The sequence below is a fragment of the Drosophila tropicalis genome, unplaced genomic scaffold (genome assembly GCF_018151085.1).
Source record: "Drosophila tropicalis isolate 14030-0801.00 unplaced genomic scaffold, ASM1815108v1 contig_276, whole genome shotgun sequence".
NCBI classification, from domain to species: Eukaryota; Metazoa; Arthropoda; class Insecta; order Diptera; family Drosophilidae; genus Drosophila; species Drosophila tropicalis.
In genome coordinates this window covers 70,296-81,287 of record NW_027172728.1, presented here as the reverse complement: position 1 = coordinate 81,287, position 10,992 = coordinate 70,296, and the positions used below count along the sequence as shown (strand labels likewise).

General features: G+C 42.2%; 1 long non-coding RNA gene across 1 annotated transcript; it reads left to right on the top strand.

Annotated features, from left to right (window-relative positions):
• Nucleotides 1–3,139: 3,139 nt before the first annotated feature.
• On the top strand, nt 3,140–3,646 carry LOC137572218 (uncharacterized). Its single transcript, XR_011031599.1, has 3 exons — nt 3,140–3,252; nt 3,332–3,407; nt 3,470–3,646. It is a non-coding gene; the product is annotated as an uncharacterized lncRNA (long non-coding RNA).
• Nucleotides 3,647–10,992: the final 7,346 nt, after the last annotated feature.

The following is a 10,992-nucleotide window of genomic DNA, read 5'->3' as shown; positions in this document are numbered from 1 at the left end:
GCTCTCAATGACACTCACGTCACTGACTTGCTGCCTCGGTGCTTGGAACTCGTCGATCCCCTGCTGCAGTTTGAGGATTTAATGTCGTAGCTGTAGCAACTCATGTTGTATCTGCAGCGTCGCTAGTTGCTCATCCAGGCTGGGGGAGGCGGAAGTGGCCGGTGTGATGCCGGCTGCGGCAGTCGATACGGAGGGCGGCAGCAGCAGCAATTAAGGTGGTAGCGGGTGCGATGGCGGCGGCGGGCACAGTGGCGGCGGCTGGCACAGTGGCGGCGGTGGGCACAGTGGCGGCGGTGGGCGCAATGGCGGCAGCGGTCACAGTGGCGGCGGCGGGCACAATGGCGGCAACGGGTGCAATGGCTGCAGCGGGCACAGTGGCGGCAGCGGGTGGTCCAGCAGGGGCGGGTGTCCCAGCGGTTGGCCCAGCAGGGGCGGATGCGGCAGCGACGGGGTGAAGGTGGCATCAGTCAGTCCAGCAGGGGCTCGTATGGCGGCAGTTGGCCCAGCAGGGGCAAGCATGTCAGCAGTTGGCCCGGCAGGGGCGAGTGTCGCAGCGGTTGGCCCAGCAGTGGCGGAGGTGGCATCAGTTAGCCCAGCAGGGGCTCGTATAGCAGCAGTTGGCCCGGCGGGGGCGAGCATGTCAGCAGTTGGCCCGGCAGGGGCGAGTATAGCAGCAGTTGGCCCGGCGGGGGCGAGCATGTCAGCAGTTGGCCCGGCAGGGGCGAGTGTCGCAGCGGTTGGCCCAGCAGGGGCGGAGGTGGCATCAGTTAGCCCAGCAGGGGCTCGTATACAAGCAGTTGGCCCGGCGGGGGCGAGCATGTCAGCAGTTGGTCCGGCAGGGCCGAGTGTGGCAGCGGTTGGCCCAGCAGTTGCGGCAGCGGCGGGCCCGGCAGGGGCGACTGTGGCATCAGTTAGCCCAGCAGGGGCTCGTATGGCGGCAGTTGGCCCAGCAGGGGCAAGCATATCAGCAGTTGGCCCAGCAGGGGCGATTGCGGCAGCGTCGGGCCCGGCAGGGGCGAGTGTGGCGGCAGTTGGCACAGTGGCTCTCGGTACTGCAGCGGCAGGCGCAGCAGCGGCGGCTCCTGTGGCCGTCGGTACTGCAGCGGTAGTCACAGCAGTGGGTGCACCAGCAGCGGTGGGCGTGGAGGCGGCCGTCGTAGATGTGCAACGTGTGGCGTGCCGTGTCCCGAAATATGTATCCTTTCGGGTGGTCATCCCACTTCTGAGTTGTAAACACCTAATTATTGAGTAAAAATGATAAAGATTAGTTTGTATTATTCGGATTTAATCTTTGGCTTTTGCGCAGATGCAACTTGCTCGTTGCGTCGCCGGAAGAGAAGAGAGACGCCGTCTCTCAACCTATCGAGGACTTATCGCTAACTCTCGATACTTAGTACTAACAATCGATACTTATTACTAACAATCGATACTTATTACTAACAATCGATACTTATTACTAACAATCGATACTACAATACCGGTTTCGGTATATACATGAGCATTTAACAGACTTTGTAAATAATTGGAATCTTACACTGTAAAACCTATACAAATACATATACATGTCTATATGTACATATATCTATGTCAGTACATACATACATATGTACATATCAGATTTAGTCTTGTAAACGTATGCATACGTATACATAACTACATATATGGAAATATGTATGTATAAGAGTTACGCTTAAACCAGAGGACCGGGGCTAACTTTGACCGCGTCAAAGTTTGTATACCCTTGCAACATTTTTGGTAACTCTTTCCTTACCTATAGCCATCAAAGTGGAAAAACGTTTAAGCTAAAAAGGCTAATGTTTCCGAAAAAACGGCGTACAATCTTAGCATAGAAAATAACGAAGTTATTGACAAAAGTCACTGTTTTCGAAAGATCGTTCCTATAGGAGCTATATGATATAGTCACCCAATCTTTATCAAATTTGGCATAGTCGTTTATATGTGTAATTAACTCACCTAAATTTAAATTTCGACAATAGCTCAGAAAATAACGAAGTTATTAAGAAAAGTCACTGTTCGTGACTTTGTCATTTCTATGGGAGCTATATGATATAGTGTCCGATCCGGCTGAATCCGAGATATACAAGCCTACATGCAAAATTTCAGCTCTGTAGCTCTTACGGTCTAGGAGGAGTTTGCGTTGATCCAGACGAACGGACGGACATGGCTATTTGAACTCGTCTCGTCGTGCTGATCAAGAACTTTATATGGTCGGAGATACTTCCTTCTATGCGTTGCACACTTTTGACCAACATTAATATACCCTTTTTGCAAGGGTATAAAAAGTATGTGTACACAAGGACGTCGCCTAGCACTGGCATGGGGTGTTACCTTCACTCCCCCAATATTGCGATAAATTTAGTGAGACTTCAAATCGAAATGTATTAACAAAATTCAGCTTCACTTCAGTGACCCCCTAAATTCGACGAATTCCCAGAGAGCTTCGCTCTACCCGGGTGTCCCGTGACACCTCATTGTTTTTTTTTGTTTTAATTTATGGGTTGATCATAAAACGCGAAACAGAAATTACGTTAACGAATCAGAGTATCAATTGAGTTTGCAAAAACTTGGTGGAAAGTCGCCGAATTGATACCGATGAAAACACTAGGCACTAACCCCATAGTTTAGTCTGTAGTAGCGCTTGTAACCGTTTGTATTTAGAAAGGAAACGAAAAAAAGAGTAGGAATGATTTTTCTTCTTTATAACTAAAACGATATATAAACGTTTTATCCCTAAAAGTGGGCAATATAAGTTTCACAGAGTAATCTGCGTTTACTGCTTGCACTGCTTGTATTGTTAGTTAGCGTTGTACTAACTAACAGAATGTAGACTAACAATGTATAATTTTGAAAAAAAATAGGAAATGCGATTTCGAAATTTATTTTTTTTTGGTTCAGAAAATTTTCTTTGAATTTTTTTTTTTATCCGATTACTTTCTTTTTTTGTGGCGCCCCCTATGCTCCTTTAGAGTTGGTATCAGGGAAGTTTAGGGGTAATCGTGGCGGAGAGAGGGGTCCAAAGAGGACTAAGGGATAGAGATTTAGCCAAGTATGTCGGCCCCCATGGGAATGACTTTTCTTTTCCAAATCATCTTCAACTAGTGCGGTCGCAAAAATTAAAGTCATAGTGAAAACTAATTTTTTTCGGAAAAAGTCCGATTGTGAAGTTTGAATGGTGAATTCGAAGCAGTTTTATTCCTTCAGTGATTGATAGTGTTTTATTTCAAAATAAATGTAAGTCCAGCGCTATACAAACGCGCATATCAGTTTGAGTAAAGGAAGCAATTTTTTATGAAAAATGTTTGTCTTTTAGGCACATGGGCAGTCTGATGAAGTAGATTTTCGAGAGGAAATAATATTTCCTTTTTAATCCGGTGCCAAGTCAAATGGTAAATAGTAAAAAAATGCGCCTTTTAATGTGTGTAGTAAGAAAGTTTTGTTTTATATATAGAGTTGGCACCTAGTTCACAGACTAGATGCAATGGTCTAGGCCGGTCAGCCGACTAGAGAAAGGCTTATGAGGGACAAGCTGTCAAAACGGACCGAAGCCCCTGGAGCAGCAAGTATTGGCCAGAAAAGATCTGAGACGGGCATGGAGAGTAAAACCAAAAATAAAGAGTATAAGATTCTCTAGACTAGAGGAGAGACTTCCCCCCCGCCCTTACCTTGCAAGCAAACTCTGATAAGTAAAAGCTTTTCTTTTGTGATAACTATCAACCAGCGGAGCTTTCATATGTGTAGCCGCTTGGCTGGCGTTCCGCTTTGGTTATTTTATTTACTGGTGATCGTTGCATAGCCTTCAGCCAAGAAACTAAATATCTTCGCCAGGCCCTAATATTGCATGGGTTAAACTAATGTTGGGCGAAAATAATTAAATGCCTTTAATTTTTTTTTTAATACTTTCGCCTTAAAGCTAACTTTTAAATTGTAAAATTCTGAGTCTTTGGTGTACTCCAAAGCCAAGTTAATTTTTTTTAAATTTTTTTTACTTTATTTTTATAATTTCATTTGTAATTTTCTTTTTGGTCATGAGTGAAACTTCGGTGAAAATTTTTGTTCACCTCTTTTTATTTTTTTTGCACGCCACTGGCGAAAGCTTAACATGATTTAATTCTCTCTTGAATCAACAACATACTCTCTCCCTATATTTTTACACAATTACTTACAGCGGTCACCAGAAAGATCTTTCTCCGTGGGATGCTTAAGTGAGTACTCTTTGGTTATAATGTAATTTTTCTTGTGTTTTTGGTATATGATTGACCAAGCAAAGTAAAGAGAGAGTTAAAGCAGTTTTCGTTGCTCTCGTTTGAATAACATATAAAATTTAATTTTGGTCGTTTTGGTCATCAGAAGTTTAACTTATGCTCAAACGAAAAAGGAATTCTTTTTCTTTCTTTGAATTTTAATATACTTTTCATATAAACATTGTCATATCTACATATCTATATTTATATCAAAATCTATAATTTTTAACTTTTGAAATGCTTTATATTATTCTTTACTTTTATTAAATATAAGTTTTTGAGATGAATTTAGGCTGAGACGTTTACAGGGGGGGGAATCATGCAGAGTAAGTTAAGTTAAAAATTGGTTTGGCATAGGGATCGCTGGGTAATTTTTTTTTCTTTGGATACAGCGATCACGGTAGGGTGGACGAATTTGTTTTGGGCGTCACTGATATCAGACCCCTTCTTGTTCAGCAGTTGCGCCAGGAAATGCGGTATTTCTTTCTTTTTTTCTCATTCTTATCTCTATTTTTTTTTTTCTTTTGGCCAGTACCAAGCGTTAAACCGAGGATAAATTGTGTCAGTACGCGAATTCATTAATACAATTCTAACTAGTAGAGCGGATAGTCTATCCATTTCCCCCATCCCCCCCATTCCTCACCGACTAATTGAGCCGAAACCAGCGCGTACTACTACCAGATTCCAACAGCTCGCAGTAAAATTGTAGCAGGTTATATGTTACAGTTAGTTATGTATTCATAATTTTATTAATTGGCGCCCAAACGTGGGGCCAAAAACGGTTTCGGGAGCCCTGACGAAAACATTTTTAGTCAATAACAGCTTTTATTATGGGTATTTATATCTCGGTTTTCGAACGCTAGTGTTCCTTATTGTATTGGGTGGTCAGTCGGAGTACATAAAGTTTCGACATAACTCTATGTCCACACCACCAACAAGAAGAAAAATAAAACAACGCACAATCAATTGGTCAGATGGATCAGCCTTGAATTCTAAAATATTTTCGGCTCCGCGCTCAGGATTGTTGGTTTAGCCACTGGTAATTTTCGATAGTCAGAAAGTTATTTTTCGTTTCGGATCAGGTTTAACAATGGTCAAAGACTATAGCCTCCAAGCGGTTAATACTTCTTAGAACTATTAGTTTTCTTAGTTGCCTACAAGTTAGGTACAAAATGTTGATGGCTTTAAGTAGTTAGGTAAATTGTATGGAGTTATGTGATACTTGGCAATAGGCTAGGGCATACCTGCAAGTTCAATTATACTTAAAGTCCTCTTTTATCGTTATTTTAGCAGCTGCTCAAACCATTTTTTTTAACACATTTCATGATTCCCCTCGTTAGTTTTATGAAAGTTATTTAAATTTTCTTTATATTTTCTCTATTTCTTTGCAACATCAGTATAATAAGTATAGCTTTGTTAATCAATCAATTTAATAGAAATAGTCTTATTAGAAATTGACCAGATCTGGAATTAAAAGCTTAATAGTAAGAGGGAAGTCCTCAACATATTTAGTTAACAAATAAGCAAACGTTTTTTGGGGAGAAATGTCGGTAAGGCACAGCAGTGAAGATCTAGCCGCGATTCAGGACGACAATACCCTTTGCCTTATCTGCGATAAACCAATACAATATAGGGCGCAGCTACGGAGCACTACTTGTGGTCATCATTTCCACATAGCGTCGATAGTAGGGAAAGTTGCCCCACTTGTGATCAACCGCTACAGAATACGGAAGGAGAAGGAGCTGAAGCACTTAGTGGGGGACCACAGACCAGCCATCAGGCAAGAATGCAAACCAGGGCAGCAGCGCAAAGGGCCAACTTACTAGCAGAAATGGCACAGAGAGATTTGAGTCAGGAAAGAAGGTTAGATGAGGGTATAGAGCCATCCGAATCTGTTAGGAATAGCGACGTTAATTTAGCCAGATTAATAGCGAATGCCATGGCGACGGCTGCATCTAGCAGTTAGACAAACGGAATTGTTGACACAAGCGTTAGAAAATGGATTCCAGAGATTGTATTCAGTAGTAGCGACACACCAAGTGAACGCTGAGGAAAGTACACAACAGGCTGCGAACTTACGTAGCCAAGTATCAGCAACAGCAGCTAGTGAGCAGGCAAGTAATGGTAACAGTATTTTGAAGCTTAGACCAGACAGAATAAGTCAGGTTATAAGTAGTTGGAAGTTAAGGTTTAATGGCAAGTCAGTGGACGAGTTTATTTATAGAGCGGAAGCAATGACCCACCAGGCTTTAGAAGGTAATTTCGTAGTTCTGTCGCGGTATGTTAGCAATTTGTTTGAAGGAAATGCTAGTGAGTGGTTCTGGAGATACCACAAGAAGGTATCACACATCAAGTGGTTAGACTTATGTAGAGCCTTGAGGGAACAGTTTAAAGACGAGCGTACCGATCAGCATATTAAAGCTGCTATCAGCAAACGCAGACAAGGGGATAAAGAGTCGTTCGACGAATTCTAAGGGGCGATAGTGGCACTAGCAGACAAACTGTCTACTCCGTTACCAGAAATTGAGTTGCTAGAGCATATTCGGGCTAATCTTCTGCCCGATATTCAGCATGAGTTATTATATGGCATATTATATTATAAGGCAGTTAGTGCGTACTAGAGAAACCTTTATGCAGACAGTACGGAAACCATTGAGTGTACCACCAAGACCCATGCCTAGGAGAGTGGTAAATGCAGTGAGCATTCAAACAGAAGAAGAGTCCGAGGTTGAAGATGAGGTGCCAGTGGTGGAAGTAGTTAACTTGGTTTGTTGGAACTGTGATACGGCGGGTCATCCCTATCAAGAGTGTGTAGCAGAACGGCGAGTGTTTTGCTATGGCTGTGGGAAGCCAAACACGTATAAGCCATCTTGTGCCCATTGTAATGATCATTCAAAAAACCCGGCAGGTTTTTTAAAGGAAACACTAGGGTTAGAAGAATATTTGCCCGAATTTACGCATATCTCTGATGAGAAATCATTAGAAATAACTAAATATTCCGAAACGGAACCAGTAGAGTCGCCTAGATTAGGAATTTATTGGTCACAGAATCGTTCAAGAGAGCGAAGGAAGGCTTTTAATAAAGGTGTTAAAAAGGAGCGAAAGTTAATAGCCTCGGCGGTAGTCGGCAATGTTTTTGATATCCGTCCTTATGCAGAGGTAAAGTTATTCAATAGATTAATCAGTGGTCTCATGGATACTGGGGCTAGTATAAGTTGTGTTGGTGGCAGTTTTGCCGAAGAATTATTGGCTGTAAAACAGAATATTAGGCCAATGTCAAATAAAGTAAATACTACAGATGGAACACCTCAGCAAATAGTAGGAAAGATAAGTACTGAAGTTAGTTTTAGAGGAAATAGTAAGATATTGAAGTTTTATATAGTTCCTGGGCTAACCCAGGATCTCTACTTAGGCATAGATTTTTGGCTCGCTTTTTGATTTATTACCATCTGGACTGTCATTAGGACCGCTGCGGATAGCTAGTTTAAGCGTAGAGGATACGGCGCAACGGATGTTAGACAGTAATCAGAAGCAACGTTTGTCTGAATGTATGGGTTTGTTTCCATCATTCGCTAAGTTGGGACTAGGGAAAACGCAGCTGCTGTCACATTCAATAGATGTTGCTGGTGCAGCACCAATTAAGCAGCGACACTATCCTATGTCACCAGCAAAGGAACAATTAATATATGAAGAGTTAGATCGTATGTTAAAATTAGGAGTTATTGAGGAATCTCAAAGTGCTTGGTCTTCACCCGTTGTGTTGGTGAGTAAGCCAGGAAAACATAGGTTATGTATAGATAGTAGACGGGTGAATGCCGTTACAGTTAAGGATGCTTACCCAATGCCAATCATAGACGGCATCCTTAGCAGATTACCTAAGGCCGAGTACATTACAAGTCTCGACTTGAAAGACGCGTATTGGAAAATTCCTTTAGAGCCTGAGTCACGGGATAAGACAGCCTTTTCAGTAGCAGGTAGACCCCTGTACCATTTCAAAGTAATGCCTTTTGGATTATGTAACGCGGCGCAAACCATGTCCAAACTCATGGATAAAATAGTGCCACCACATCGGCGTCATCAGATATTTATCTACTTGGATGATCTGTTAATTGTCTCAGATTCGTTTAACGAGCATATAACTCTGCTTACAGAGCTATCCAAATGTATATCCGATGCAGGGTTTACTATAAACGTCGAGAAAATTCATTTCTGTAGAAAGAATGTCAAGTATCTAGGGCATATTGTAGGTGAGGGAACGATTAAGACAGACCCAGATAAAATATCCGCCATAGTCGATTTCCCCACCCCAAAATCGGTTAAACAAGTTCGGCGCTTTTTAGGAATGGCGGGTTGGTAATCATAAATTCATTCAAAATTACGCTGCTATTGCGTCTCCAATTACCGATACTTTAAAACATAAGAGTAAATTCATATGGACATCAGAAGCTCAGTCAGCATTTGAAGACTTGAAAACACGTTTAAGCCAGGCACCAGTTTTACATAGTCCCGATTTTAAAAAACCTTTCTCCATAAACTGTGACGCCAGTCATACGGGAGTGGGCGCAGTGTTAACCCAGTTAACAGAGGATAAGGACGAAGTACCCATTGCGTTTATGTCAAAAAAACTGAACCAGGCACAAAGAAACTACTCAGTTACAGAGAAAGAGTGTTTGGCAGCCGTGTTAGCAGTAAAAAAATATAGGGCCTACGTGGAGGGTCAAGAATTTTCTATCATAACCGACCATGCTTCTTTAAAGTGGTTAATGAGTCAATCAGACTTGAGTTCTAGGTTGGCCAGATGGTCTTTGAAACTTCAGGGATTTAATTTTACCATTTCACATCGAAAAGGTAGTCAAAATGTGGTGCCAGACGCTTTGTCCAGAGTTTTTACCCCTGATTTAGCGGTATTAGATAGTGATTTAGGAATCGATCTCAATTCGGTGCATTTTCTAAGTCCCGAATATGTGGAGCTAAAGGCGAAGGTCGAAAAAAAACCCCCAGTCAGTACCTGACGTGAAAGTAATGGGCAATTTAGTTTACCGGCGTAGTGAGCATTTTCCTGGGGAGAAGTTAGAAGATGATCAGTGCTGGAAACTATGGATTCCCAAGGGACTAGTGGCGCAGTTGTTGAAATTGGCTCACGAAAGCCCACTAGCGGCGCACTGCGGTATTAATAAGACATTGGAAAAACTCAGGCGCTACTATTACTGGCCAAATCTAGTGTCAGAAGTTAAAGAGTTTATAAACAGATGTGATGTTTGTAAAGCCACTAAACACCCGAATTATACGTTAAGGCCACCATTAGGCAAGTCGGGTGAAACGTCAAGATTTTTCGAGAGACTGTATGTGGATTTCTTGGGTCCTTACCCGAGAAGCAAGTCTGGCAATATTGGAATATTTATTGTAGTGGACCATTTCTCAAAATTTCCGTTCCTAAAGAAAGTAAAAAAAGTTTACCGCGGAAGTGGTTACCCAGTTTCTAGAAGAGGATCTTTTTCATTGTTTTGGGGTACCTGAGATTATAGTATCTGATAATGGGCCCCAGTTTAGAGCACACCATTTTAATGAGCTGTTGCAAAGGTATAAAGTGCGTCACACGTATACGGCTGCGTATGCTCCGCAGGCTAATGTGTCGGAGAGAGTAAACCGGTCGGTATTGGCAGCAGTGAAGGCATACGTAAGTCCAAGCCAGTCTGATTGGGACGAAAAGCTAAGTAGTATCGCTTGTGCATTGAGGTCTACTATTCATTCGGCGATAAACACAACACCCTATAGAATGGCATTTGGTCAGCATATGGTAACCGACGGGTCCGTTTACCAAGTGCTACGGAACTTAGAATTGTTAGAGGATCGGGCTGTAAGGTTTAGTAGGGACGACTCTTTCGAAATAATGGGAACTAAAGCTAAAGAGGAGTCACGAAAACAGCATGAGCGGAATGAGAATCTGTACAATTTACGTAGTCGCGAGGTGTCTTTTTCAATAGGACAAGAGGTATTTCGTAGGAACTTCCAGTAAAGTAATTTCGCAAAAGGATCCAATTCTAAGTTAGCGCCACCGTTCGTGAAGGCGAGAGTGAGACGCAAGCTCGGCAACGCGTACTATGAGTTGGAGAATCTACAAGGCCATTTGGTAGGCAAATTCCATGTAAAAGATATTAAGCAATAATTTTTTTTTGGCCCGGTTTCAAGCGAGTATCACCCTTTCCATTAGGTAAGTGTGATTTTAGTGGGGGGTTTTGTAGTAGCGCTTGTAACCGTTTGTATTTAGAAAGGAAACGAAAAAAAAGAGTAGGAATGATTTTTCTTCTTTATAACTAAAACGATATATAAACGTTTTATCCCTAAAAGTGGGCAATATAAGTTTCACAGAGTAATCAGAGTTTACTGCTTGCACTGCTTGTACTGCTTGTATTGTTAGTTAGCGTTGTACTAACTAACAGAATGTAGACTAACAATGTATAATTTTGAAAAAACATAGGAAATGCGATTTCGAGATTCATTTTTTTTTTTTGGTTCAGAAAATTTTCTTTGAATTTTTCTTATTTATCCGATTACTTTTTTGTGGCGCCCCCCTATGCTCCTTTAGAGTTGGTATCAGGGAAGTTTAGGGGTAATCGAGGCGAAGAGAGGGGTCCAAAGAGGACTAAGGGATAGAGATTTAGCCAAGTATGTCGGCCCCCATGGGAATGACTTTTCTTTTCCAAATCATCTTCAACTAGTGCGGTCGCAA